We start from the raw sequence: 26,515 nt of genomic DNA, 5'->3' as shown, positions 1-26,515 counted from the left end.
CTACTCAGGTGCTCGAAGACTTAATGTTTCCATATAATCGCTAAGCTCCACTTCCATTACCGCACCATATAGTTTAGCGAGCGTATGGCCTATCATAATGGTCCTATATGTATTTGGGTCTATTGAGTCCCCTCCTTTATGTATATGGGCCACTGTGTTCATGGTCCATTGTGGTGGGAAACCCTCGGCGAGGGCGGGATTGAAGATTAGAGTGAGAAAGGGGGCTAGGCACTCTCGAGCATATATGATGTGCTCGGCTCTCAATCCTGTGTGGTCCATGGATTTCCTATGTTGTAATATTTTTATGACCTTCATGACCCTAGAGGTCGTGAAAAGTGTCCCCATGTTAGGTCAGGGTGTGGAAGGCATTGGGATGGGTGGTTGGTTCGGGACATGGTAGAGTCTCTCGATATATGTGTGCCAAGTATTGGGATCCTTGATGGGTGTTTGTGGTCGCGGTTCTCGCAGTCTCTTCCATGCAAGGGCACAATCCCTACTCATGAGCATATGGTAGAGTTCCCAATATTGGGATGCTTCCCAAGCTCGTTTTTTACGACGTATCATCTTGCACATCTCTTTTCGAGCCTGTATTGAGGAAATAGTACCACTAAGTTGCGACACTTTAAGTTGTCTATACAACTCTCTACAATCCTCGTCATACCACTTGTTCTATGGCATAGACCCTATTCTATTATGATTGGAGTGTTTCGTGTATGGGAAACTACTAATTGCTGCTGCGTGAAGGGTGTGTGCGAGTTCTGTAGTGAGGTTCTCTAAAGGCAAGGAAGAATCAAAAGAGGAGAGATGGGCTTGAACATGTCGAGAGTAGATGTCAACGAGCTCATGTGTGAAATGTATTATGGTGTGATGGTTTGGTTGACTAGAGTTGGTGGCGTGGGAGGGGTCACATTTTAGCTCAAAGTATAGGAAGCTATGTTTTGCACCAATGGGGCATGGGGCCACCCGGAAGGAGTTAACCATGTGGGTAGCTTCAAGGCATCCTATTAGGTAATCAACTATGCTTTCCCCTCCTCAATGTGGGAAACATGTGAGCGCTTCCAAGCCCGGCCACTTGGCTAAGCCATTATATATGATCATCTGGTGTCGGCTTCCAAGTTCAAGTAGATGATGGCCAAAGCTTGTGGCATCCGCACCTTGATCCTTTGATTTATGCGTTATGTCTAAGTCTAAAGGGTCGACACTCACCATTTCGAGGTTTCTATCCATCTGAAATATTGTGCATTGTTGGGATTCGGTTCTCGCATTGAAATCTCCTACAAGGAAGACTTCCCCTTGAGAAGAATATCAGATTATGTCATCCGATAAAGGTTCGTATGGAGAAGGCAAATGCGGCGTTCCTTCATCAACTATACTCGCCTCTCCAGCCATATTATACCGGGATCCTTTTGGGGGGAAGTAACACACGACGATAAATATCGCCTGATCCTTGTTAGTGAGAACTTTCACCCACATAAAACGGGCTTCTGGGTCTTTCTTTAGAATTTCTATCCTATTATGTATCTCTCTCCGAAATAGTATCGCAACCCCTCCAGACCCTCTAGTAGTATGTCGACGTGAGGTTTGTCTAAAGACAAATTCCCAACGAAAACCGTCAACTCGTGGCAGTCCTCGATTTGGGCTTTGATGTGTTTCTACTAAAAAAAGTATGTCAAATACCTTCAAAATCTCCTCTAGACGGCTAGGCTGTGTCCAAAGTGCACCGTTATAGTTCCATAAAGTCATCCTAAGTTTATTGTTTGTCACATGGGCCACACACTATCAATTGGCGACGCGATAATTTATTATCACACGTCCGTCTCGGTAAAAAGCAGGATGCCCCTCTTCACGAGCTTGTATGACTCGCGGCATACAAGTTTTACGATGCTCAATTTGCATCTTGGTCAGATCTTCATTGAGGTAGATAGGGTCCCCGCCTAATCCTCGAAGAATTGGTCTCTTTTAAAAAAATGTGATTCTAGATTCTGGGTCCTTAAACTGAATGACCAAAGCTCTTTTCCTAGTGGTCACGACCTACCCTCCACGTTTTTGAGAGATAGATAGATAGATAGATTATATTATCGTCTTCGGAGGTCAAATATGACCTATGAGACCAAAAATATTACATTTCAGGTGATACGTGTGAAAGTGAGTAGTGACTCTCGATGTTCAAGAACTTTACCAATGAATGTTGCAATCAAGAGTGCACATTGTGGTTGTGAGAGGAATTCATGCAAGGATTGGGCCCGGTCGAAGAGATGTGGAAAGCATGGTCGAATATGATCAAAGGCAGAGCATTGTATCAAAGTGTGATACTCAAACTTGTTGTAAAAGAATATGTGTGCGGATGTGTATGCAAAACACAGAGTATATAGTTCAGAAAACGACAGTTCGGTAAAACACAGAAAACGCAAAGATGGAGAGGGAGAGACAAAGAGAGAGAGCATACAACTTAGTTCTATTTCGAAAATAATAACGATCTGTACATATTTCGTGCCTAGTGAGCACTTCTTATACACGCCCTTAAATTAGGCTGACACAAGTACTAACAGTACTTGACTGCTCATAAATGAGCCTACTACACTAACTCCCAAAAATTATTCCTTACGAGGAATACCATACTTACGGCCTCTCGGTGTCCGCACCGTTATGACCATGTTGTGCGTAACTGTTTTACGCACCCGATTACACACCGAATGTTGAGCTTGTCTCTCAACACTCCTCCTCAAGCTCAACTTGAGGTTCCACCTACTCTTCCGGATCTTCACTCCGGCCTCTTCTAGCTTCACGCCTTACTCGCGCTCCTCGACCTGTTCAATTCTGCGTGCCTCGACCCTTTTGGTCGGCTTGTCTGCTTGTTTGGCCCTTCTCAGCTCCATCGCAGTCGCGGTGTTGGCGCCTCTTCCGTTGTCCTTTTCTCCGCTTGGCCCTCAATCGATTCATGATGTCCGAATCAAACATTCCGATTGAACCAAACTCTTCCGATTTAATTCCGCTCTCATCTGAATTGGCTGTCTCCAATTCTTCTTCTGTCTTTAGGCCTTTGACAATGTCGGATCACGTTTTGATCTTGGCCTTAGTTACTCCTTGTTCGGCTGTCTTCGGCTCTTCCCTTAGATTACGACCCTTGCTTCCTTCTTCAGCCGGCCCGAAATCAAATTCTTCATCCGACTCCACGTCGCGGTCAATTCCACTCCTTCCACGCTCTTGTTCCTGTTCTTCCTTTCTCCCCCTCAAGTTCGGCGTGACGAGGTGACACAACCCAAGCTCACCCGAGAAATGCCGCAACTTGGCGAGACCAAGGGGTTTGGTGAAGATGTCGGGAACCTGCCGATCCGTCGGAACATACACCGGTTAGACTTCACCTGAAATGACCCGCTCGTGGACTCCCTCTGCGAAGCTTTGCGTTTCGATCAAGAGGGGTCAAGATGGGCTTACAGCCTGCCATCCCGAACTTGAAGAGCATATTCAACACGTAATGACACTGGCTGATCAATATGCCTTCGGGGGTGCAGATCACTTCGATCCTGAGGAAGTAATGAAGGTCTCCAAGATCCTTCATTTCGAATGATGCCACAAGCTGAGACTTTATGCAACGGATTTCGTCCAGGTTGGCACCGGCGATGACTAAATCATCAACATAAAGTAGAAGACTTACCAATCCATATTGACCTTGCCGAACAAATAGTGAAGAGTTCGATTTCGACGTCGTAAACCCCATCCTACGCAACTATTGTGTAATCTTTGTGTTCCAGGCTCGTGGGGCTTGCTTAAGTCCGTAGAGTGACTTCTTCAGTCGGCAAATTGCCGAGGTGTTTTGTTCGGATAGAAATTTGGGGGGTTGTACCATGTGCACACGTTCCTCAAGATCACCTTGTAGGAACACGTTCTTTACATCCATATGATGTAAGTGCCACCCCTTTGCCATAGTTACGGCTAGTAGAACCCGCACGGTAGTCATCTTCGCGACAGGCGCGAAGATCTCGTTGTAGTCCACGCCGTGCTTCTGCGCGTAGCCTTTCGCAACTAAATGGGCCTTGTATCGATGACTGAGCCGTCAGTGTTGTATTTCACTTTATACACCCACCTACATCCGATTGGCTTTACACCCTTCGGTGCGTCAACCAGGTCCCAAGTCTCATTATCAGTGAAAGGGCACATCTCTTCCTCCATCGCGGTATGCCAGTTTGCGTCTTTCGCTACTTCTGTGTAGCTCTCCGGCTCACACACTTCCGCCACTCGTGGCATGTAAGCGTAATGGTGTGCCATGTACTCATTATACCCGTATCTCTTTACGAGGTTCTTCAGGTGGATAGATCGGCGTAATTCGTGGTTACCCGATTTCAGAACCTTTTCGGCTAATGTCGACCTCTTCCGTGGAGGTTCTGTTTCAGTTTGCCCGTAGTCAGACTCGCTCCGATCTGACTCATCATTGTCAAAATCGTACTCCGACATCTTTTTCTTCCCTTTCTCCTTACGCGTAAACCATCTCCTCGGTTCTTTACACGGGGACATCACGGATGAGTCTTCACTACTCGCCGTCTCTTCATTTGGTTGGCCATTTCGGTCCAACCCCTCATTCGGCCCACTCAGCCAAAATGAGATCGGACTCTCTCTCAGAGCTCCAATGTCCTCATCATGTGGAGGCATCTCAGCCTCGCTGACTTCTTCTTCAGAATTCAGAATGGAGTCATGAGGTATTGGAGGGGAAGGCAAGTACCACGAAGCAGACTCGTCGAACACGACATCTCGACTTAGGTGTACTTCCTTTGTTCGGGGGTGATAACACTTATACCCCTTCTACTCGTTTGAATAGCCGACTAAGATGCACTTTTTGGCTTTGGTGTCCAACTTCCTCCTCTTTTCCTTCGGCACATGCACATATGCAATGCTATCGAAAATCCTCAAGTGGGCCAAGTTCGGCTTCTTCCCGAAATACAATTCATATGGTGACACTCCTCCATTAGCAGAAGTCCAATTTTGCAGGTAGACAACCGTCCTCACGGCTTCAACCCAATAGAATTTCGGCATATGCTTCTCTTCAAGGATTGCCCTGGTCGCTTCTTTGATTGTCCGATTCTTCCGCTCGGCCACGCCGTTCTGCTGTGGCGTGTATCTACATGAGAATTCGCGTCGAATTCCCTCCTTCTGTAGATAACTTGTGAACTGGTCGGAGAAGTACTCCTTGCTGCCATTGGACCGTAGGCATTTGATCTTACGCCTTGTTTCCGTTTCCGCAAGGCTCTTCACCTTCAGGAAACATGTGAAGACTTCACTCTTCTTCACGATCGTGCATACCCACGTGTGCCGAGTGAAGTTGTTGATGAAGGTTACAAAGTAACGGCTTCCATCGAGACTCACGTTTTGTGCCGGACCCCACACATCCGAATGGATCAAATACAGTGGATTTCGACTACGATTACGCTCGTTGGGGAATGGAAGTTGGTGTTGTTTTCCCATATGACAAGCTTCGCAGACTTGGCCATTCCGGCCTCGAAATTTCGGCAAGCCAAACACAATGTTCTTCGTCTACATTTCACGAAGTTGTGGGAAGTTAATATGGCCGAACCGCTTATGCCACAGGTCGATGTCCGACTCGACCTTCTGCCCTTTCGCAAACATAGCGGTGCCTGTTGAGAAATCATTATGGAATAGATCACAATAAACAAACTACGCGCTGAAAATACGAATCACAAGCAAAACCAGAAAGACAAGATAAACAGATGCACACAGAGATTTACGTGGAAACCCTAAAACAGAAAAAAAAACCACGGATGAACAGATTCTTCACTATAGTATAGTGGATATACAACACAAAGATGATTACAACACTCTATCGAGTGTATCAGCCGCACAGGGCTCTTCACGTCTGTTGTTACACACACAGCTATGGCGCGACTCTCACGTCTCTCTATCTCACTCCCTATCGTTTTGTTTCTACATCATCAGTTCTTACCCACACTAAAAGTTTGCCCTAGTTGCATATGTACTTACGCTGTCGTGCCTTTCGGCTCCGGATCGTTGCGTGAGTCGGGTGGGAACCGCCGAGGTTTTGGACTAGGAGGAAGAGGAATACAACTTAAGGCTAGTTATGAATAGTAGAAAGAGAAGTAAGATAGCAATCTCGTGAATCCCACGAGTTTAGTGTATTTAAAACAATATTTAGATTATAAGAGTAATTTAGATGGCAAAATTCGTGAATCCCACGAATATATTAGATTGATCAATCCTTGTATATTGATCAACAACCTTATACATATTTCTCTCCTCATATAAAGATGGAAGAGGCTAAGCATGACTTCATGCTTTTTTTTACCAAAAGTGTCCATGCACACTAAATGTGCATGTGATGCTTTGTCATTTCCTAAGTATAGGGCTCATGCACGCTAGATGTGCATGAGTCACTTTTAATGTCACGTGTAAATAAAATATTCACACCCTAAAGAATACATGATTTTTACCTTTTAATAAAGGTATGTGTAAATAAAGGTCTTATACGTATTAAATCTATATATATAACACTAAAGATAAGTTATTACGATGGTAAAGTTGGGGTTTATCTATGTGGAGGTGCAAGGTTCGAATCTTGCCTTATGCACGTGATAAATGTTTTGATATATTATTTATTTATTTATATGTATCTAAAATCGGATATATTATTTTATGGTTTTCACGTAGTGTGCGGAATACACTACGACAACGTAACTTTCTGGTTATTTACATACGTAGCCCTCATGGAACGCACACTTAGACTATCTACAAGTAAAGTCTCCCAAGTTGGCTATTTACACAATTCCGGTCGGCTCCTCGATTGTTAGCTTTTCGGACAGTTGGATCTTCCTCCCACTGGAGGGACATATCCCAACAAACTCCCCCTTCACTCCTGTGGGAGGAAATCTGTCAGTCCTGTATTCTCTCGACAGACTCTGAGTCTGTCCATAGGTAGGTTCTTCGTTAGCATGTCAGATCCATTGTCGTCAGTATGGATCTTCTCAAGAGCAAATTCTCCTTCTTCGATTCTCTCCCGTAACCAGTGATACCTTCTCTGTATGTGCTTGGTCCGGGAGTGGTATGCCGCATTCTTGGCTAAATGTATGGCGCTTTGGCTGTCACAATGAAGTAATAACTCCTTTTGCTTCATGTCTAGTTCAGTGAGAAATTTCTCATCCAGATCAGCTCTTTTCCGGCTTCTATCGCTGCCATATACTCTGCCTCTGTAGTCGACAAGGCTATAGACTTCTGCAGTCGTGACTGCCACGCTACTGCTCCCCCTGCATAGGTCATCACGTACCCTGACGTGGATCGCCTTGAGTCTCTATCTCCAGACATGTCCGAATCGGTAAAACCTTCCAGCACAGGTTTTCTGACAGCATACCTTAGGCACACACCTGAGGTGCCCTTTAAGTCCCTGAGTATCCACTTCACTGCTGCCTAATGTTCTCTCCATGGATTACTCATATATCGGCTTACTGCTCCCACAACAAATGCTATGTCCGGTCTCGTACAGACCATAGCATACATTAGACTGCCGACAACCGAGGCATATGGTACCTTCTTCATCTTAGCCTTTTCCTTCTGCCCTTTCGGACACTGCTTCACATTTAGTCTGCAATTTGTCGGCAACATTGAGTCGACCGGCTTTGCATTCGACACGTTGAACCTCTCTAGGATCTTCGTCACATACTTCTGTTGTGACAACCATAGCACCTTTGAGCTCTGTCTCGGGTTATGTGCATTCCTAGGATTTGCTTTGACGGTCCAAGGTCTTTCATGGCAAATGATTTTTCGAGAGCTTTCTTCAAGCTTCCAATCTTCCTTGCATCTTGGTCGACAATCAACATATCATCAACATATAGCAAGAGAATCAAGAAATCTCCTTCCTCGTACCTTTTTACGAACACACAGTGATCGGCCTGTGTTTTTTGGAACCGATGTTCCATCATGAAGGACTCGAATTTCTTGTACCATTGGCGTGGAACTTGTTTTAATCCGTACAAGCTTTTCCTCAATCGACACATCAGGTTCTCTTTCCCTTTTTCCTCAAAGCCTTCGGGTTGCTGCATGTAGATTTCTTCTTCCAGCTCCCCGTGCAAAAATGCGGTTTTGACATCCAACTGTTCGATCTCCAGATCCATGCTGGCCGCTATGCTCAGAACAGTTCGAATCGATGTCATCTTCACGATTGGTGCGAATATTTCATCAAAGTCGACGCCCTTCCTCTATTGGAAACCCTTCACAACTACGCGGGCTTTATACCTGGGCTTGCTGTCGACTTCTCCAGTCTTCACCTTGTAGACCCATTTATTCCTGAGTGCTCTCTTACCTTTTGGCAGCTCTACTAGGTCGTAGGTGTAATTCGCATGCAAGGATTCCATCTACTCTTGCATCGCGTTCAGCCATTTTCCTCTGCTCTCGTTGGCAATGACTTCTTCATAGCACTCTGGTTCATTCTCATCAGTCAAGAGGATGTATTGACTGGCATATGTAATTGGTGCCTTCCTTTCTCTAAGTGGGTACCTTCGTCCACTCGCTGTTGGCTCTTTTCCGAACGTCTCTGCCAACTCTTCTCTTTGCTCGGGATTCTGCTCATCAATCAACATTTCTAGGTTGGACAACTCCAACTCATATTCCTCAATTGATTTTAGCAGATCTGCAGACTCCGACTCATAGTCTATCGGTCTTTCTGAGTCGACCGACTCGGATTAGGCTCTGTCGGCCAACTGTCTCCTTACAGTTGTCGGTGACGACTCACTTGGCCTTAAGTTGATGGTAGTCGAGGTTGACTAGGGAGTCGGCTCCGACTTCTGTTGCTTCTAGTCTTCAATTGTCTTGTCTTCTAGAAAGACTACATCTCGACTTCTCACTACCTTCTTGTTGAATAAGTCCCACAACCTGTAGCCGAACTCATCTTCCGAGTATCCCATGAATATGCATGCTTTCGACTTGTTGTCGAGCTTTGACCTCTGATCCTTTGGTACATCCATATATGCCAAACATCCAAACACCTTCAGATGTTGATAAGGGACATCCTTACCTGTGCACACCCTCTATGGGACATTACCCTTTAATGGTACCGAGGGAGACCTGTTGATCAGATAGACAACTGTGTACATCGCCTCATCCCAATAGGATTTCGATAGTTTCGCATGAGAGAGCATGCTCCTTACTCTCTCCATGATCGTTCGATTCATCCTCTCTGCAAGCCCGTTCAACTGTGGGTCTTTGGCACTGTGTATTCAATTCGAATACCTTGGCACTTGCAGTATTCTTCGAACTGCCCTTTGTATTCGCCACCGTTGTCGATTCGAACAACCTTCAGTTTCCGACCCGACTCTCTTTCGGTTCTTGCGTGGAACTCCTTGAAAACCGACAGTACTTGATCCTTCGACTTCAGTACGAAGGCCCATGTCTTCCGACTATGGTCGTCAATGAATGTCACAAAGTACTGTCCACCTCGATGCGATGGGGCATCCACATAGCACACATCCGTGTGCACTAGTTCCAATGCAACTTCTCTTCTCCTCGGTGGTCTCGTGTGGAATGCCATCCTGTTCTGCTTTCCAGCTAAGCAGTCGACACACTTCTCTAGGTGTACTCCCTTGACTTCTGGTAGAAGTTTCTGGTCGGCTAACAGGTGCATTCCCTTCTCACTCATGTGGCCTAGCCTCTTATGCCATATCTCCCTTGCCGAGTCAACTGCCACATTTACTTCCGATTTGCACAGTCGGGCATGCATCATGTACAATGTGCCTTCTTTCTGTGCTTGGGGAACTATGAGATTTCCTCGGCAGAACTTCCACTTGCCATTCTGAAAACTACCACTCTAGCCTTCGTCATCAAGCGTTCTAGTCGATATCAGATTTAATCTAATATTGGGTACATGTCGAACATCCTTCAACATTAGTCGACACCCTGTCGACGTCGTCAAGCAGACACTTCCGACTCCAGTTATCTTGCACTCTCCACTATCACCCATCTTTACATAGCCATGGTCCCCGACTATGTAAGTTGAGAAGTACTGTCTCAACGGAGTTATGTGAAATGAGGCGCCGGAGTCGATCACCAAAATGCATTCTTCACTCGCAAGATTTGCACTTGTCTGCTCACAAATGAACAGAAGTTCCTCATTGCGCGTAGCAATGGCCGAAGTGTTCTTTTCATCCGGAATCTTCCGGGGTTCGACATTATTTCTGACACTCTTGTCTTTCTTCATGTGTCGACAGTCCTTCTGGAAGTGTCCAGGTTTTCCACAATAGAAGCACACAGGCTTACCTCTGGACTTCGATCTGGCATGGGATTTGTCTGTTCGCTGCGGACTTCTTCTTCGCCGGTCCCTTCCTCTGTCCATATGTTGAGTCAGATTCGACTCCGTTTGGGACAGGAATCCTTTGTCTTTCCTCCTTGCCTCCTCGTTTAGGATGCTTGTCTTCACCGTCTATAAAGACAAGTTCTCTTCTTGGGAGGAGGTGCTAAGAGTAACCACCAGGTTCTCCTAGCTTTCCGGTAGTGTGCACATGAGCAGGATGGTCTGCATTGCATCATCTAGGGGAAACTTGGTCGCATCAAGTTGATTTACATACCCCATGAAAGTGCTGATGTGTTCGACGATACTCTCACCGTCTCTGTATTTCAGCCGTACGATTTTTCTCATTAGCGAGGTTCTGTTTAGCACGTTCTTCCTCTCGTACAGACCCGACAACTTCTGCCACATCTCGTGGGCATTTGTGTTGTTCGCCACATGTTGAAGGACACTTACATTGACGCATTGTCAGACCTTTCTGTTTAGGAGCTTCCAGTTGGATAGTAGCCACGATAATAGCCATGACCTTCACGAGTTGGCTATTTACACGATTCTGGTTTCGGCCGAGGCTGAGTCCCTCATCAATTCGGCTCCTCGATTGTTGGCTTTCTGGACGATCGGATCTTCCTCCCACTGGAGGGACATATCCCAACAATGCCCACATTGTTGGTTTCGAGGATAAACATCTTCCCTTCACGGTGCCCTTGCGCGATTACTTATCCCTCCTCTTCTATGAAGCACCCTTGATGCGTGAATCGAACCTGCATCCCTTGGTTGACGATCTGACCGACTGACACCAGGTTCTTTGTTATTGTCGAGATGTGTAGCACGTTCAAGAGTTTCCCTTTCTGCCCTACATGGCTGAGGGGAACTTCACCGACATGTTTGATGGTATCCTGTTTCAACTATCCCTTGCTTTTCCGGCTTCTCCAAGTATGAGAACCATTCCTTGCAACTCATCATATGATTTGATGCTTCGAAATCAACATACCACACCTCACTCGATTTCGAGGTGTTCACGACCATTGAATTGGCCTTGTGCTTCATTATGAAGGTAGGGCCCGATCCATTTCCAGCTCGTTCGGAGTCCTCAAGGTAGTGCGACTTTTGACGCCTTCCTGCGTCTCTTCCGCTCGATCCGGCTTTGTCCGAATTGGCTTTCTTTTTCCAGCACTCACTCTCCTTGTGGCCTTTCTTGCCACAGTACCAACATTCTGTCGCGGCCTTCTGTCCATTTTGCTCTTTTCGGCCGCCTCCATTATGCACCGATCCGCCTCGTCCGCCATGACCAAGGGGCCTATCTCCTTCCGTGTACAACATCTTGCCGTCGACGTGCGTACTCGTTGACGCAGCCACGTGATTTTCTTCCACAAGCAACATTGACTGAAGCTCGAAGAACGAAGGCGTATTCTCCCTCGTATAGACCGCAGTTCGGAATGCTCCGAACTTTGACGCTAACCCACCAATACTGCACCATTTCATCTTCCTCGACGTTCACGTTGACCGAGGCGAGAGAGTCACATATTTCTTTGATCTTGGAGGGGTAATCAGCCACCGACATATCTCGTTGTCGAACATTGCTCAACTCCTGCCTGAGTTGAAGCTTCTTGGCTGTGGTGCTGGCGGCGAAAATCTTCTTGAGATTCGCCCATGCGTCCTTTGGCGTCTTGGCATCCCGAACTCTGTTTGCCGCCTGTTCCCAAGCCGAAAAATCCCTGTGTGTCGATTCGGGTTATGTATCATTATCTCCTTCGACATAACTCCAGTAGCCATGAACAAGCAGGTACTGGTGCATCTTGTACGACCAAGATGCGTAGTTGCTCCTCTCAAGCTTCTCAGTCGGTAGCGAGCTTCCCATTCCTCTGTCCATGTTGCTGTCTTATCTTTTCCGAAAACCAAGAATAACAACTCAACTATGTCTCAGTCGCAAGCTTTTCTGTCGGCTACAGAGGACTTCAACCCTTGTGCTCTGATACCATATAAAAGAATATGTGTGCGGAAGCGTATGCGAAACACAGAGTACACAGTTTGGTAAAACATAGAAAACGCAGAGATGGAGAGGGAGAGACAGAGAGAGAGAGAGAGCAGACAACTCAGTTCTATTTCAAAAATAATAACACTCTATACATATTTCGTGCTCAGTGAGCACTTCTTATACATGCCCTTAAATCGGGCTGACACAAGTATTGACAATACTTGACTGCTCATAAATGAGCCTACTACACTAACTCCCTAAAATTATTCCTTACGAGGAATACCATACTTACGGCCTCTTGGTGTCTGCACCGTTACGGCCATGTTGTGCGTAACTATTTTACGCACTCGATTACACACCGAATGTTGAGCTTGTCTCTCAACACTCGCGAACTTGTTTAGGGCAAAGTGTGCATACCGACCACTCTCATCACTTGTGCCCCACTGCCTTGTCTCACATCGCAATGCATGTGAGCTAAGTCGCATGGAAGCAATGGTTTGAATGATAGATGACGGTATGGGCTCTAACATGTATCGATGTGTACGATTTCCCTGTTCCGCAAAGAATATGGTTTTAACACGTTCGCGTTCACAAGTGGAAGGATCGCGCATAAATGGAAGGATAAGGAATATTCCGTTTGATTTTAGTACTTTTCAGTGATATTACAAAACACATTGATACCAATATCATACATTCTCAAATATACTATGAAAAAGGTTGAAAATCCACCATTTTCGTGATTTTAAAATAAATAAAAAAAGAGGAATTTCAAAACGTTTAGGGTGGTTTAATTTATTTCACAAACTTTACAACCAATGTTTTTTATAAGAAGCGATATTCATAGGAATCAAATGAATTCAAAACACATGCTTTTATATCACTCGATTTGTTACAAATGGAAGTTAGTTACACTTAATAGCCAAAAATACATTCATGATCACTCCTTTATGGAGAATCACTACTATAACTAATATACAATGAGGATTCTTCCTTGTCATCCTTGGATGTACCAATCAATGCATTATCTTCATCATAAACTAAATGGTGTGATTCTAGATTATATGCAGCAAATCTCGTTTGCCTTCGACTCAAGCCACCTTGTAGACCTGGTAATTTTTCTTTTATTATATCTATTGCTGACTTCCTTAAACATCTAACTTTTGTAAGCGTGAAGTCATACACGATGATATCCACATCAGAGATATCAAGGGTCGAGGTGTTACAAATGTTTCGCTTCCTCTTCCTACCTCCCCTTGTCGTTGGGCATTCAATCATCTCCAATGTATACTTACCCATAAAAGCATTTTCACTTCTAGTGTTGTACCAATGCACTTTGATAGACTTGATCATGTTTTCTTTTTCATGCATTAGCACTTCTAAAATTTTACCAATCCAAAATTGGTGGCCATGTGAGTTGTCATCAGCAGGTGTTGCAATCAACATCCCCGCCGTGAGCTCTTGCAAATTGCCTTGCCATCTAACTTCAGCTGCTTTGGTGATCCTTGGTCCCACATAAATGTCTCTTTGTTGTGGATGGACCAAATTGTCATTAATCGCATTTGCCGGTTGTTCCGGAGTATTATTTACAAGATCATGTTGTAGCGACCATGTGAATGGCGTTTCCAAGGTCCATTATCACTAGATACACAATTGTCAATAATTCCTTTTTGATCACTAAAAAATACATCCGACCATGACGTGTCTTGTTGTGCGGCATATTTCTTTGCGGCCTCAATATGCTTTCTTTTATCTGTTAAGGCTTGGAGCCATAAGTGTTTTTGTTCCGATACCAAGTCAATATGCTACTGTCCTTTCTTCTCAATTGGCATGTTTAGCTCCATGGACTATTGTACTCGGCATACAAAGTAAGAATTGGCAACCACCTTCAAGTTCCCTTTTTGTAGAAGTTGAATATTGTTTGGCATACAAAAGCGTAGAACCACTTATTTCGTTTTTCTTTATCATAAAAATGTGATTGAAGCTTATATTGTTTAATTGGGCGAGCACTTTAACATTCCCAACACCCCCATATGGTATATATATATCTTAAAGTCATATATCTCCTTCAAGTGTAACACTTTTGGGCATGGTGTATATGCATCACAAATGACATCAAATAGTTTTGGTAATGTGAAAGCATCATGCCGAGACAACTGCCTAGAGAATGTGCTAAACATCTTATCTATATGATCATGTGTGTGCCCAACCAAAAGAAAATTAACTTTCACTTTTCTAAACAATCCTTGGTTGACCAACATACTTAGATAGCCAAACACAGTTGAATTTTTGTTCTCTTTAGCAGTATTGTCCAATTGAATGTATAGAACAAGGGGGAAAGGTTGGCCCCAAGACATCAAAACTCGGTGAATCACTGTAACTGTTAGGTTAGGGTCATTGTGAACATTGGGGTATGTAATAAAGACGTGAGGTCCAACTGACTTATAATAAGCCAAGCATCCCACCAAGTGCATTTGAACAAGGCACTCATCTTTGGGGAGCCTCCGCATATGCGGCAAGCACGTCTTCTTTTGGTCCATGTCATCGATCATTAAGCACATGTATTGTTCGGGCCTCTTCAAACACTTCTCTCTATGATGCATCGCCTTCTTTCGTTCTAACGATTGTGCCTCACGATGCTCCTGTAGTAACTTCTTACTCATATCCTTTTCCATTGATGTCTTTGCACCTTTAGCCAAACTTTTAAGATTTGCACAAATTGAGCAATACCCCATGCGTACTTTATGTAGAATAATAACATTTGAAAACCATGCTCTCTACAATCTTGTGAATTGGTTGTATGTGACATATTTATTACTTGAGTCCACCATATTTGATCGATAGACATCATAAACTTCCTGACGTGTGTAATTACTAGAGAGGCGCATCCTACTTGTAGTGGGCATTACTTCACAATTTAACTGAAAGCAACTTTTCATCCAACCAATAACATGTCTTCCAATTGCACCTTTCATACTTGGAACCTCTTTACAATTCAGCATCTGATCCCCGCTAAGAAGACGTTGTTGCACTCTATGTTGCTGCATGTTACTAACACATAGTGCAAATTTGAATGCAACTCTATGTATCTGTTGCGCATGGAAGATATAATACTCGAATGATACTTTGATCCCCGAAGATTTGTCAAACACTAGTTGCATATGTGAGCTGAGGTAAGTGTCTTGGTCATCACCAATCATCGAAAAATAATAACGCCTTAATTCTCTCAACTTTGATTTTCCAATCATTGACATACAACCACGACCACAACATGTTTTGTTGACATCAAATCCAAGTTGCTTATTTGATGTCACCAAGTTAAATCTGGCCAAACGAATTCTACGTGGGATTCTTCTAATATGCATGGGGCTTCCCGATTTCTCTTCTTGCCTAGAAATTGGGGTAACCACGTTACAATCAATTTCTTTGTTGTTAGGTTGCTTGCCCATGATCTTCGATGTTTCATTGGCATTACCTTCATTGTCCGTATCTTAATTAATATCGATTCTTCAATAGAGAACTCTTCATATGAGTCATTATTCACATGAGTTTTAGGAGAAGATGAGCTCAAACAATATTCTTCAATGGAAAATGGTGAGTCTGTCGACATACAATATTCTTCGATAGAAAACAACGAGTCTGTCGACAGATAATACTCTTTCGTCGAAAACGATGAGTTTGATGACAACCAATATTCTTCAATCGAAAACGGTGAGTCTTCACTCATGGCTTAAGGTCAACACAGAGCTATCCAAGTTATGTGCTTAGGCTAATATAAGAGATTGAAACAAATGATAAGCCCCTCTATAAACGTATGCTCCCTCAATAAAGAAAGATATTTTTATTTATGTAATAATTTTATTAATTATATTAATAAATATATACACTAGTCAGTATAATGTTCATAAATTATATTTTATACCTTATTAATCCTATAATGAAGTAACAATAATTTAAAATTGTTATTCCCCACGTGTAAATCAACTTGGTACTCCCATAATGTGTATTAAATAAAAAACATTAAGTACATAGTATACATATAGTATATATACATTCAATTTTTATATACATATAGTATATATTTACAATAATTAGAGAGTCATATAAATGTTGGTTTAAATTTTAAATCATTGGTTCATTCATGGCCATCATATTTAATAAGAAACATTAGAGAGTCATAAATATGTTGGTTTGAGTATTCAATCATTGGTTCATTCATGATAATCATATTTAACAATGAACATTAGAGAGTGATAAATATGCTGATTAGACTATTCAATCATTTTTTTATTCATGATCATCACATTCAATCAAAAACATAAGAGAATCATAAATATGTTGGTTTGAGTATTTAACAAAGTGTACTAAAGTCTTTTAGGTCTAACTAACTAACTTGTAGGTAACCAACTATGGTTAGACTTACCATAGTTTCTTTAACCATAGTAGTCAAGCCCTATAAATAGGAAGACCTCCTCATTTGTAGATCTCACACGCGTTACACGAGCACTAAGAGCACATGGAGCCCAGAGCACGCAAAGCTACACAAATGCAACAACAATCGTCGATCTCACTGTCAGCACCCAACCCAAAAATCATGTCTTTGAAGAAGCTTGACCACACAGATTCCAGGTAAGCAACACCATTGTACGGACCCTCTTATATTTATTAATTTTTCAGCCATCTATATAGACATCATAACTCTGATTCAAACAGGAACTCGATACGACGTATCGAGTTCCTATTTAAAAGCCTCTATTATCAACAGGACCTCGATACGATATATCGAGTTCTTGATCCGAGGGAGTCTTTTAAACAGGAACTCGATACAACGTATCGAGTTCGTGTTGCAAACACACACTTTACTCTAGAACTCGATACGACATATCGAGTTCCTGTTTAAAGTAGGGGTTTTCAACAGGAACTCGATACGACGTATCGAGTTCCTGTTGAAAACCCCTTCTTTAAAAAGGAACTCGATACGCTGTTGAAAACCCCTACTTTAAAAGACTCCCTCGGATCAAGAACTCGATACATTGTATCAAGGTCATGTTGATAATAGAGACTTTTAAACAAGAACTCGATACGGCGTATTGAGTATTAAAAAACCCCTACTTTAAACAGAAACTCGATACGCCATATCAAAATAGTGTGTTTTCGAAAAATTATTGGCATATGTGTGTCCAGACACCAATTTAGATGGCAAATTAAGTTTTTTATTTTAAAAATTGCTTGATTTTGTAACATTTAGCACCATTGCTGAAATAGGGAACTTGATGTAAAGTTGATTAAAACACTAGAAAATATCACACAAATTAGGGTTATGATATCAATGTGACCTTACCTACGGTCGGATATGAAATATGTCCTAGAAAAATTCTTTAGAATTATAGTTTTCCGAGTTAAACAGGTTGTAACAAATTTACATCTACAATAAAGGACTATGATTTTTACCTCTAACATTAATTGAAATAAAGGGACTGACACAAGTCACTGCCAGTGTTAGTCTTAGTCTTCCTATGGTAATTTTGCTAGGTAGCCTAAATCTGGTAATTTTGTTAAGAAAATCAAGCTCCGATATCAGGGCTCTCCAGTAGAGACCCAAAAACAAGTAGTTACCTAGAACGTGAAGAGAGGAAAGAAGCGTCTCTTCAATGCGGAGACTAAATCTCAACCATCTGATGAAGTTTGCCAGAAAAAGATGTTAGCAGCTCCTGGTGGTGAGGACCTTCCTGACTGTGACCTAACTGACAACAAATGGTGTATGTAGTACGTCGATTCGAAGAAGAAAGTCATGTTGTATACTACAAAGAAGAAGGGCGACAATCTCCTTGAAAAAGACACTCCTTTTATGTATGGCCGTATTTTACGATTTGACTATGAAGATTCTGATTCCATCAACATTCTTGTCATGATAGACTGCTCTAAGGGAGTACGTAAAGTGTACCTCTCGGAAGATTGGCTTGTCAAGAAGTGTTGTGGGCCTGAATCTTTTAAACTCGATCTTGAGAGTTCACAAAATCTAATTGTAACCTTGAGACTATATATACAAGGCCACATAACTCTAAGGGATGCCTCACAATCCCCGGTAAAGGCCCCAAAAAAGGCCTCAAAGGTGCAATCGAGACCGGAAAAAAAGAAGATGACAAAAATGTCAGGCTTTGAATCATCAAGCTCAATTGAAGATGAGGAAACTAGGGCGACGCCAGGTGCTGAGCTAGCATCCGGTGTCTTGTCATCTGACTAGGATAAGATTTGTAGAGAGTTAATGCAACGGAAACTAGTGAGAAAAGGGCAAGTCTTCAATTTGCCTATAACACACATTCATAGGCCACTAATAGATGTGAAAACAGGACGAAGACCACTTGAGATCAGAGAGCCTCACCGAATGCATGTTCAAAATCTCAAGAAAAAAATGAAAATAAATCCACATGCTACAGTTGTGCCTTTTATTGTAATGGTGGATCCCGAAGGATGTTCCACAATTGATCAATACAATTACTTTGTAATTGGTGGATCACTTTCGACTGAAGCACGTTGGCAACTTGTTAGAGAGCACCCAACCACTTTCTTCTTCAAATATGCCGAGTGCAAAATATACGTGGGCCTCACAATTAAAGAGGCAAAGCTCTTGGCATGGGACCACAACAATGACAACAACTATAGGCAGAAAATGTCATCCATCGAACGGATAAGGTTCTTCCACCATGAATACCTGGACGTCAAACAAAAGTTCGGTGTAAAGCTACACCCTGGCTTACGACGTCAATGCCTTCATGAGGTTGGCATTGTGGTGGATGATAATGTTAAGTCAGATGTTCTTTGTAAATATGAGTCATGGTTTCAACTTGCCTTTAGAGATGGAGAAGTGTGGGACCTACAAGACCACATTTTTTCGATGTGGGAGAATAAGGAGGTCAAGCGTCAAAGACAAAAGAAATGTAAGGTAGACCCCCAACTTGAATTAAAGTCACACGCGGTGGAGAAAATTGATTTGAAAAAGATTATGTGCGGAAGCAATAGAAAACGAACACAGAAAACACGCAGGTTTAATGGAAAGCTTTACAGTACGCGGGAGAGACAGAGAAAGAGCAGAACAACTTAATTCTATTACGAAACAATAATAGTTCTCTGTACATGAAGCGAGCTCAACAACACTATTTATACAAGTCCTGAGAGGACCGACAGAAGTACCTCGTACTTCAATGCTCACTCGAGCGTCTGGCACTGACTACGAGACTATTAACTCCCTAGTAGTCTAGTTGCTACTAGGCTTCCGGTTATTGATGGATCCAGCTAACCGGCTCCCCAGCTCACCGACTCACTTGCTCACCGGGTCACCGATCCGGCTCATCCTTCCGGATGCCAATCCGGTTCATGCTTATTCAGCCGATCCAGATCCAGTTGAGCTTGCCGCTCAACACTCCCCCTCAAGCTCAATTTGAGGTCAGATCATAGTGTCAGTCTCTATGGCGGCCGATCCTTCCACCTGGCTCCTTCTGGCGTCACTTCGCCTTGCTCGCACTCCTCGTCCGGTCCGATCCTGTTTGCAGCGACCCTTATGTTCCTGCGCACCTCGACTTTCTTGGTCAGCTTGTTTGCTCAATAGGCCCAATTCAGCTCCCTCGTTGTTGTGACTTCGGCTTTTGCTGATTCGCCGATCCCTTCGTGTTGGCGTCGACTTTTGCTGCCTTCTCGTCCTCTTGGCCTTGAATTGATCCGGTTCTTCCGAATCCTTCTGTAGAACCGAATCGGCTGTCTCCAATTCGTCTTCCGGTTCCAGGCTCTTCACCACATCAGACCATGTCCGAGTCTTGGCCTTCTTCTTCTGGTCGGCTCTGTCCTTCTTGACTCTGCCTCCGCTGCCACTTGTTCCGACTTGTTTGGATGTGTCAACTTCCTTTGTCGACTCGATTCCTTTCTTCTTACTGTCTCTCCCCTTGTCGGTTCTTCCCTCACCGGCGCAATCGACAATCTCTTTGCCTTTGCCCGTTCCGGTGGTGTCTTTGCCCATTCTCCCCCTCAAGTGTGGCACGTCGAGATGTTGAACACCAAGAATTTTGGTGAAGTGCTGCAACTTGTCCGATCCGAGCGGTTTGGTGAAGATGTTGGCAACTTGCCGATCCGTATGAACATACCGAAGTTCGACTTCACCGCTCAGGACACGCTCACGCACGAAGTGGTAGTGCACTTCGATGTGCTTTGTGCGAGCATGGAATACGGGGTTCTTGGCGAGCTGCATGCTGGTTATGTTGTTGCAGTAGATTAGGATCGGGGTCGGCACCTTGATTCGCAGGTCTTGCAGTAGTCGCCTAAGCCAAATGACTTCACAGGTGGCAACGGTAGCGGCCCGGTATTCAGCCTCAGTGCTCGACAGAGCCAATGTTGGCTGCTTTTTGCTGCTCCACGCAACAACCGCACTACCAAGGGAAAACATATAGCCGGAAGTTGAACGACGATCTGATGCATCGCTGGCCCAATCGGCATTCGTGTAACCGACTAGCTCTTTGGTCATACCTCGTTGGTATAATAGTCCTCGGTCCTTCGTGCCGCTCACATACCGCAGTATTCGGTGCGCGCACTGAAGATGCTCTACGGTCGGCTTCTGCATGAATTGGCTAATCACACCGACCGGATAGCTGATGTCGGGTTGGGTGATGGTCAAATATATAAGGCTTCCGACAATTTGTCGGAACCGTTTCTTATCGTAGGCCAGTCTAGAGTTGGGATAGAGCTTGTGGTTCCGGTCCAGGGGTGTTGAAATAGGGCGGCATTCTGTCATGCCGAACTTGTACAACATATTCAACACGTAGTGTCTCTGAGTGAGCAATATGCCATCGGGGGTTCGGATCACCTCGATCCCAAGGAAGTAGTGAAGGTCCCCCAGGTCCTTCATCTCAAATGCGTCTGACAACTGGGACTTAACTCGGCTGATTTCATCGAGTCTGGGTTCGGTGATGACTAGATCATCAACATACAACAAGATGCATACCGGACCGTCCGAACCTTGCGGGATGAACAACGAAGAGTTAGACTTGGAGGCTGAAAACCCCATCTTATGCAACCGGTGCGTGATCTTCGCATTCCAAGCTCGGGGGGCTTGCTTTAGGCCATAAAGTGACTTGTTCAGCCGGCATACCCTCGACTGGAAACCAAGGGATTGGGTCATAAAGACCTCTTCTTCAAGATCGTTGTGAAGAAATGCATTCTTCACGTCCATTTGGTGAAGATGCCACCCCCTTGCCGCAACAACCGCTAGCACCACACGAACCGTCGTCATCTTCGCTACCGGAGCGAAGGTCTCGCCATAGTCGATTCCGTGGGCCACTAACCGGGCCTTGTACCGGTTAACTGAACCATCAGCGTTGTACTTTACCTTGTACACCCACTTGCATCCGATCGGTTTACAGTGACGGGGAGGGTCAACCAGGTCCCATGTATCGTTGGCATCAAGTGCCCACATCTCTTCCTCCATAGCGGCACGCCAATTTGCGTCCCTTGCCGCTTCTGCGTAGCTCTCCGGCTCACGCACTTCCGCCACCTTGGTCATGTACGCATAGTGATGCGCCATGTACTCATTGTACCCGTACCGCTTAACAGGTTCCTTCTGACGGGTTGACCGGCGTAACCCACCGTTACCCGGTTTGAGGCCCTTCTTGGCCGGTTTGGATTCATTAACAAACCAACACGGCCCACTAATAGTTGTGGATACATTGAAGACCATAACTCAATGTGTTGATTAGCATTATTGGGTGCATCGATTCCTACCACCTCAACAACATCCTCCTCCACACAATTTTTAGCATCTTTCTCATTTTTTTCCATAAAATCAGAAAGCAAAGCCGTAACAAAATCACAACGATTGTCAATATCATAATCATCTCCAATAACATCTTTCCCACCAAGAATAGCAGCATATGATGTTTTGTCATGTTCTGTAGAATCAATACACTTTTGCCTTTTGTAATTTTCACAACCATCATCACTACCACATCCATCAAGAATCATCAACTCACTTCCTGTTGTTGTGTCAGCCATCCTAATAGAGATTGAGAGAACTAACTTGAGACGATGACAATTTTACTTGTAGCTTCTTGTAACCATAACGTGACGTAACGTCCAAAAAATCCTTGGAAAGCCCTCTAAACGAGCTTCACGACGAGCCAAAAATCATAAAAAACAGAGTTCTAAGGACAAAGTTACATCAGAAACATGTTTCAACACTATTCTTGGAACGTCATCGCGTATCTCTCTCTCTATTATAATTACCTTACCCTAGTGGTAAGTTGTTAGCACTACAAGCACTGCGTTCTGGGTTCAAAACCCAACTTCCTCACCTCTCTATTATATACTTCTTATATATCTCTTAATTCACTAGATGCCACTATAGAATGTAGGGGTTGAACCCATGACCACCTGGTCTCTATTGGCCAACCTTACCAACTGAGCTACATCCATCTGGGCTCTCTCTCTCTCTCTATGTGTGGAAAGAGTTTGAAAATGTCCAAAAACATTTTCTTACAAAGTTTCTACAAGTTAAGAAACAAACGCCCTACACCCTCCTCCTTGAGATGGGATCACTTCCCATTGAGATCACGGCCATGGAAAGGGTTGTTGAATACATGTGTAAGGTTCAAAAAATTCCCTCACATCGACTTCCTAGAATTGTATGGGAAGCAATCAAAAAGATCCAAAAGACGCATAAAAGCAAAATTTTGTGTTCCTGTTGGATGGAAGATATAGAAAAATGGTTTGGTAAATGGGATGCGACACTTGCTTCATGATACATCATTAGATTCCTCTGTAAATGAGGCCTTTTTGCAACGCCAATATATCATGACATGGTACAAATGTGGACGCTTCACACATTATACTACACATGTTGCACTTAACTACAAAAAACACGTTCACATTCACAAGAGGAAGGATCATGCGTTCCACTTGTAGATTCTTCTTGAAAATATCCAAATATACCCTCTCTACAAAAATTGGATGCACTAGTATCACATGTTCGACAACTTGATTAGAATTTGCAAAATTAAAAAAACATGATAGGTCTCCGAGTGGAGAACATTAGAAATTCAATTAATTTTGGATGTGTTGATAAGTTAATGCCATTATATTATAATAAAGTTCAACAATGGCTCAATATCACACTAGTGCAAGACATGGCAACCACTCAGTTAAAGACTTATATTTTTTTGGTAAGTTTTGCAAAAATATGAGGCGTACTTGTAACCATACTAATAAAATGAGTTATAATTTACACTTTGACCCATACTTGTATGTATATAATTGTGGACAATGTAAGATAGTGAACTTTAGGATAATGTGATTGAAATAATTAAACTATTAAGGCTTTTAATACTTGTATTTAAAGTTGATCTAATCTATTCTATAGGTGATGAACATGGGATCAAACTCCGAATGATAACGCTAGTGGAGCTACAAGCGTATAAAAACATGTGGATATTGCTGAGAGGTGTGCTCCAAGGTGGTGCAACTAATGGGACAACGTGGCATTGACCATTATCAACACACTACACAATGTAACCACCAATGGAAGACAAACATCATAGTTTGATAATTAAGAACACACTACACATTATAGGTAGCAATAGAAGACAAAGATCCATAATATATGGACTGTAACAATACATATTAGACACGGTATGACGGTCTTGACAATTGATCCCAATTAACGATATGGGCAGTCATGGCGACAATTTTACGAGCATATTATGTATAGTTAAAGTTTACCGATATCAACGTTAACGTAAACTAATTCATGTTTCTCCATATTTACAGTCAGCAATACATGCGATGAAACCAATGTCATAAATCAACAAACCAAGTATTACACTTCATCAACAAAAGAGTCTATCACATAGCAATCAAATCGTCAACGTCATTATCTTCTTCATCCCTTATAGAAGTCTCTTCAGCTATAAGTGCATTGTCTTCCCCTGTTAGCCGAGCCACCGTAAGATCTTCCATAAGCTCATCATCAAGCTCAATTAGATCCCCCGGTTCACCGGCTGACGGAGGAATAGGCTCTCGTGAAGCAGGTTGCAACCTTTTGGTATCAGCGATGTGCTTTACACCGACCTCCTTGTCTTGGTCTGGGCATTCCCACAAGGCCTTAATCCTCATATTTATAAATATAACCTGCTCCTCGTCCTTCTCCAATGCAACAGTGTTTCGAAAGAGCTTCAATGCACATGCAAACGTTGTCGTAGTGTATTCCACACACTACGTGAAAACCATAAAATAATATATCCGATTTTAGATACATATACATAAATAAATAATATATCAAAACATTTATCACATGCATAAGGCAAGATTCAAACCCTGCACCTCCACGTAGATAAACCCCAACTTTACCATTGTAATAACTTATCTTTAGTGTTATACATATAGATTTAATACGTATAAGACCTTTATTTACACATACCTTTATTAAAAGGTAAAAATCATGTATTCTTTAGAGTGTGAATATTTTATTTACACGTGACATTAAAAGTGACTCATGCACATCTAGCGTGCATGAGCCCTATATTTAGGAAATGAAAAAGCATCACATGCACATTTAGTGTGCATGGACACTTTTTGTGAAAAAGCATGAAGCCATGCTTAGCCTCTTCCATCTTTATATAAGGAGGGGAGAAATATGTATAAGGTTGTTGATTAATATACAAGGATTGATCAATCTAATATATTCGTGGGATTCACGAATTTTGCCATAAAAATTACTCTTATAATCTAAATATTGTTTTAAATACACTAAACTCGTGGGATTCACGAGATTGTTATCTTACTTCTCTTTCCACTATTCATAACTAGCCTTAATTTGTATTCCTCTTCCTCCTAGTCAAAAACCTCGGCGGTTCCCACCTGACTCACGTAACGATCCGGAGCCGAAAGGCACGACAACGTTGTCCCTATGAAGAACGCGACAAGAAGAATTAGTTTTCAAACAAAAAAGAATCAGTATTGATTATCTCAACAACATAATCCTAGTTCGAGGAATACCTATGCCAGAAAACAGGTCTAACATCCAATCTCCTTCTATAGCGAACATTTCGATTAGGCGCATCATAAGTCGTTGAGGTTTTTGGTATGGGTTGACAAGTCCCCGTTCTATCGTGGTGACATGTCGCAATTTCCATGTCACTGCTGGATATACTAGCAGATTTAAACCTCCAACTTCATTAGAATGCTCCTTGATTCTTTGTTTCTTTATTTCATCAAAGTAGCCAACCGTAATGTACTCAATGGCATTTACGAAATAAAATGTTGGCCCTCTATTGACGTTGGTTTTTATCCTATAACAAATATTGTATCGAGTTAAGAATAGATTCAATCAATTAAGAAAGGAAGGATAGTGAATGAGACTTATAAATAATCCTTACCAAAGAAGGTTCTCGATGCCATGGCAACGAGATCTCAAAGCTTGAGCTACCAAGTACGCTTGGTCCATACTATGAAACACAACTATCCTCCACAAGGATGCAGTCATCAGCTCGGCAAAATCCTTGACCATTTTCTTTAATTGTTTGAACCTAAAGGTTCATTGTCGTATGATGACCCTGCCATTCGAAATCCGTATGGAATATCTACAATCATTAGCGTATATTCTTTCTTTGGCACTTTCTGGATCATGTCAAGGACATCGCCACAAATCACATTGTAGTAAAGATCTTTGGTAATGTCTTTCTTGTGGCCAATTTTTTTGAAAGAGCCATCTTCTTCAATTTCGTACACCTTGACCAAGCGACGATCCTTTTCTTTTCTAACTCTCTCGAGATGTGCAAGGATGTTGGGAAATCGTGTATATCCTTGACTTCTCCTGGTTTCTTGCCACGACACGGTTTCTAATAGAGGCAATAAGACATCAAATATTATTACACAACCTCTACATAGAAAGAAAACTTTATTAAAAAGACCAATACTAACCCAATCCTTGAATGCAATAAAATACTCGGATAACCTTATATGAAGAAGTTAGAGGGTAATCCTCGGTCACTTGTTCCCAAGTTATACATCCAAGTTGTTTCATCATAACTTCTTGGATCTTTATATACACCATATGACTGTGAAATCACAAATAGAGATTAGAACTTTATATAAAACCATATTTGTTTCAATTAGCTATTTGAGAAGACTTATTTATTGAACTCAGTGACCATTTCTTCAAGGCTTAATTCTTTCGCCACGACCCTTGACAAAACAGACACCAAAAGCTA

General features: G+C 42.8%; 1 pseudogene; it reads right to left on the bottom strand.

The window, feature by feature from the left end:
• Positions 1–22,304, bottom strand: LOC147867434 (uncharacterized; annotated as a pseudogene).
• Between the last annotated feature and the right edge of the window lie 4,211 nt (positions 22,305–26,515).

This window comes from Azolla caroliniana, unplaced genomic scaffold (genome assembly GCF_043228905.1).
Source record: "Azolla caroliniana isolate FFs.n. ecotype wild unplaced genomic scaffold, voAzoCaro1.0.p SCAF_2, whole genome shotgun sequence".
NCBI classification, from domain to species: Eukaryota; Viridiplantae; Streptophyta; class Polypodiopsida; order Salviniales; family Salviniaceae; genus Azolla; species Azolla caroliniana.
This window is presented reverse-complemented; position numbering and strand designations above follow the sequence as displayed.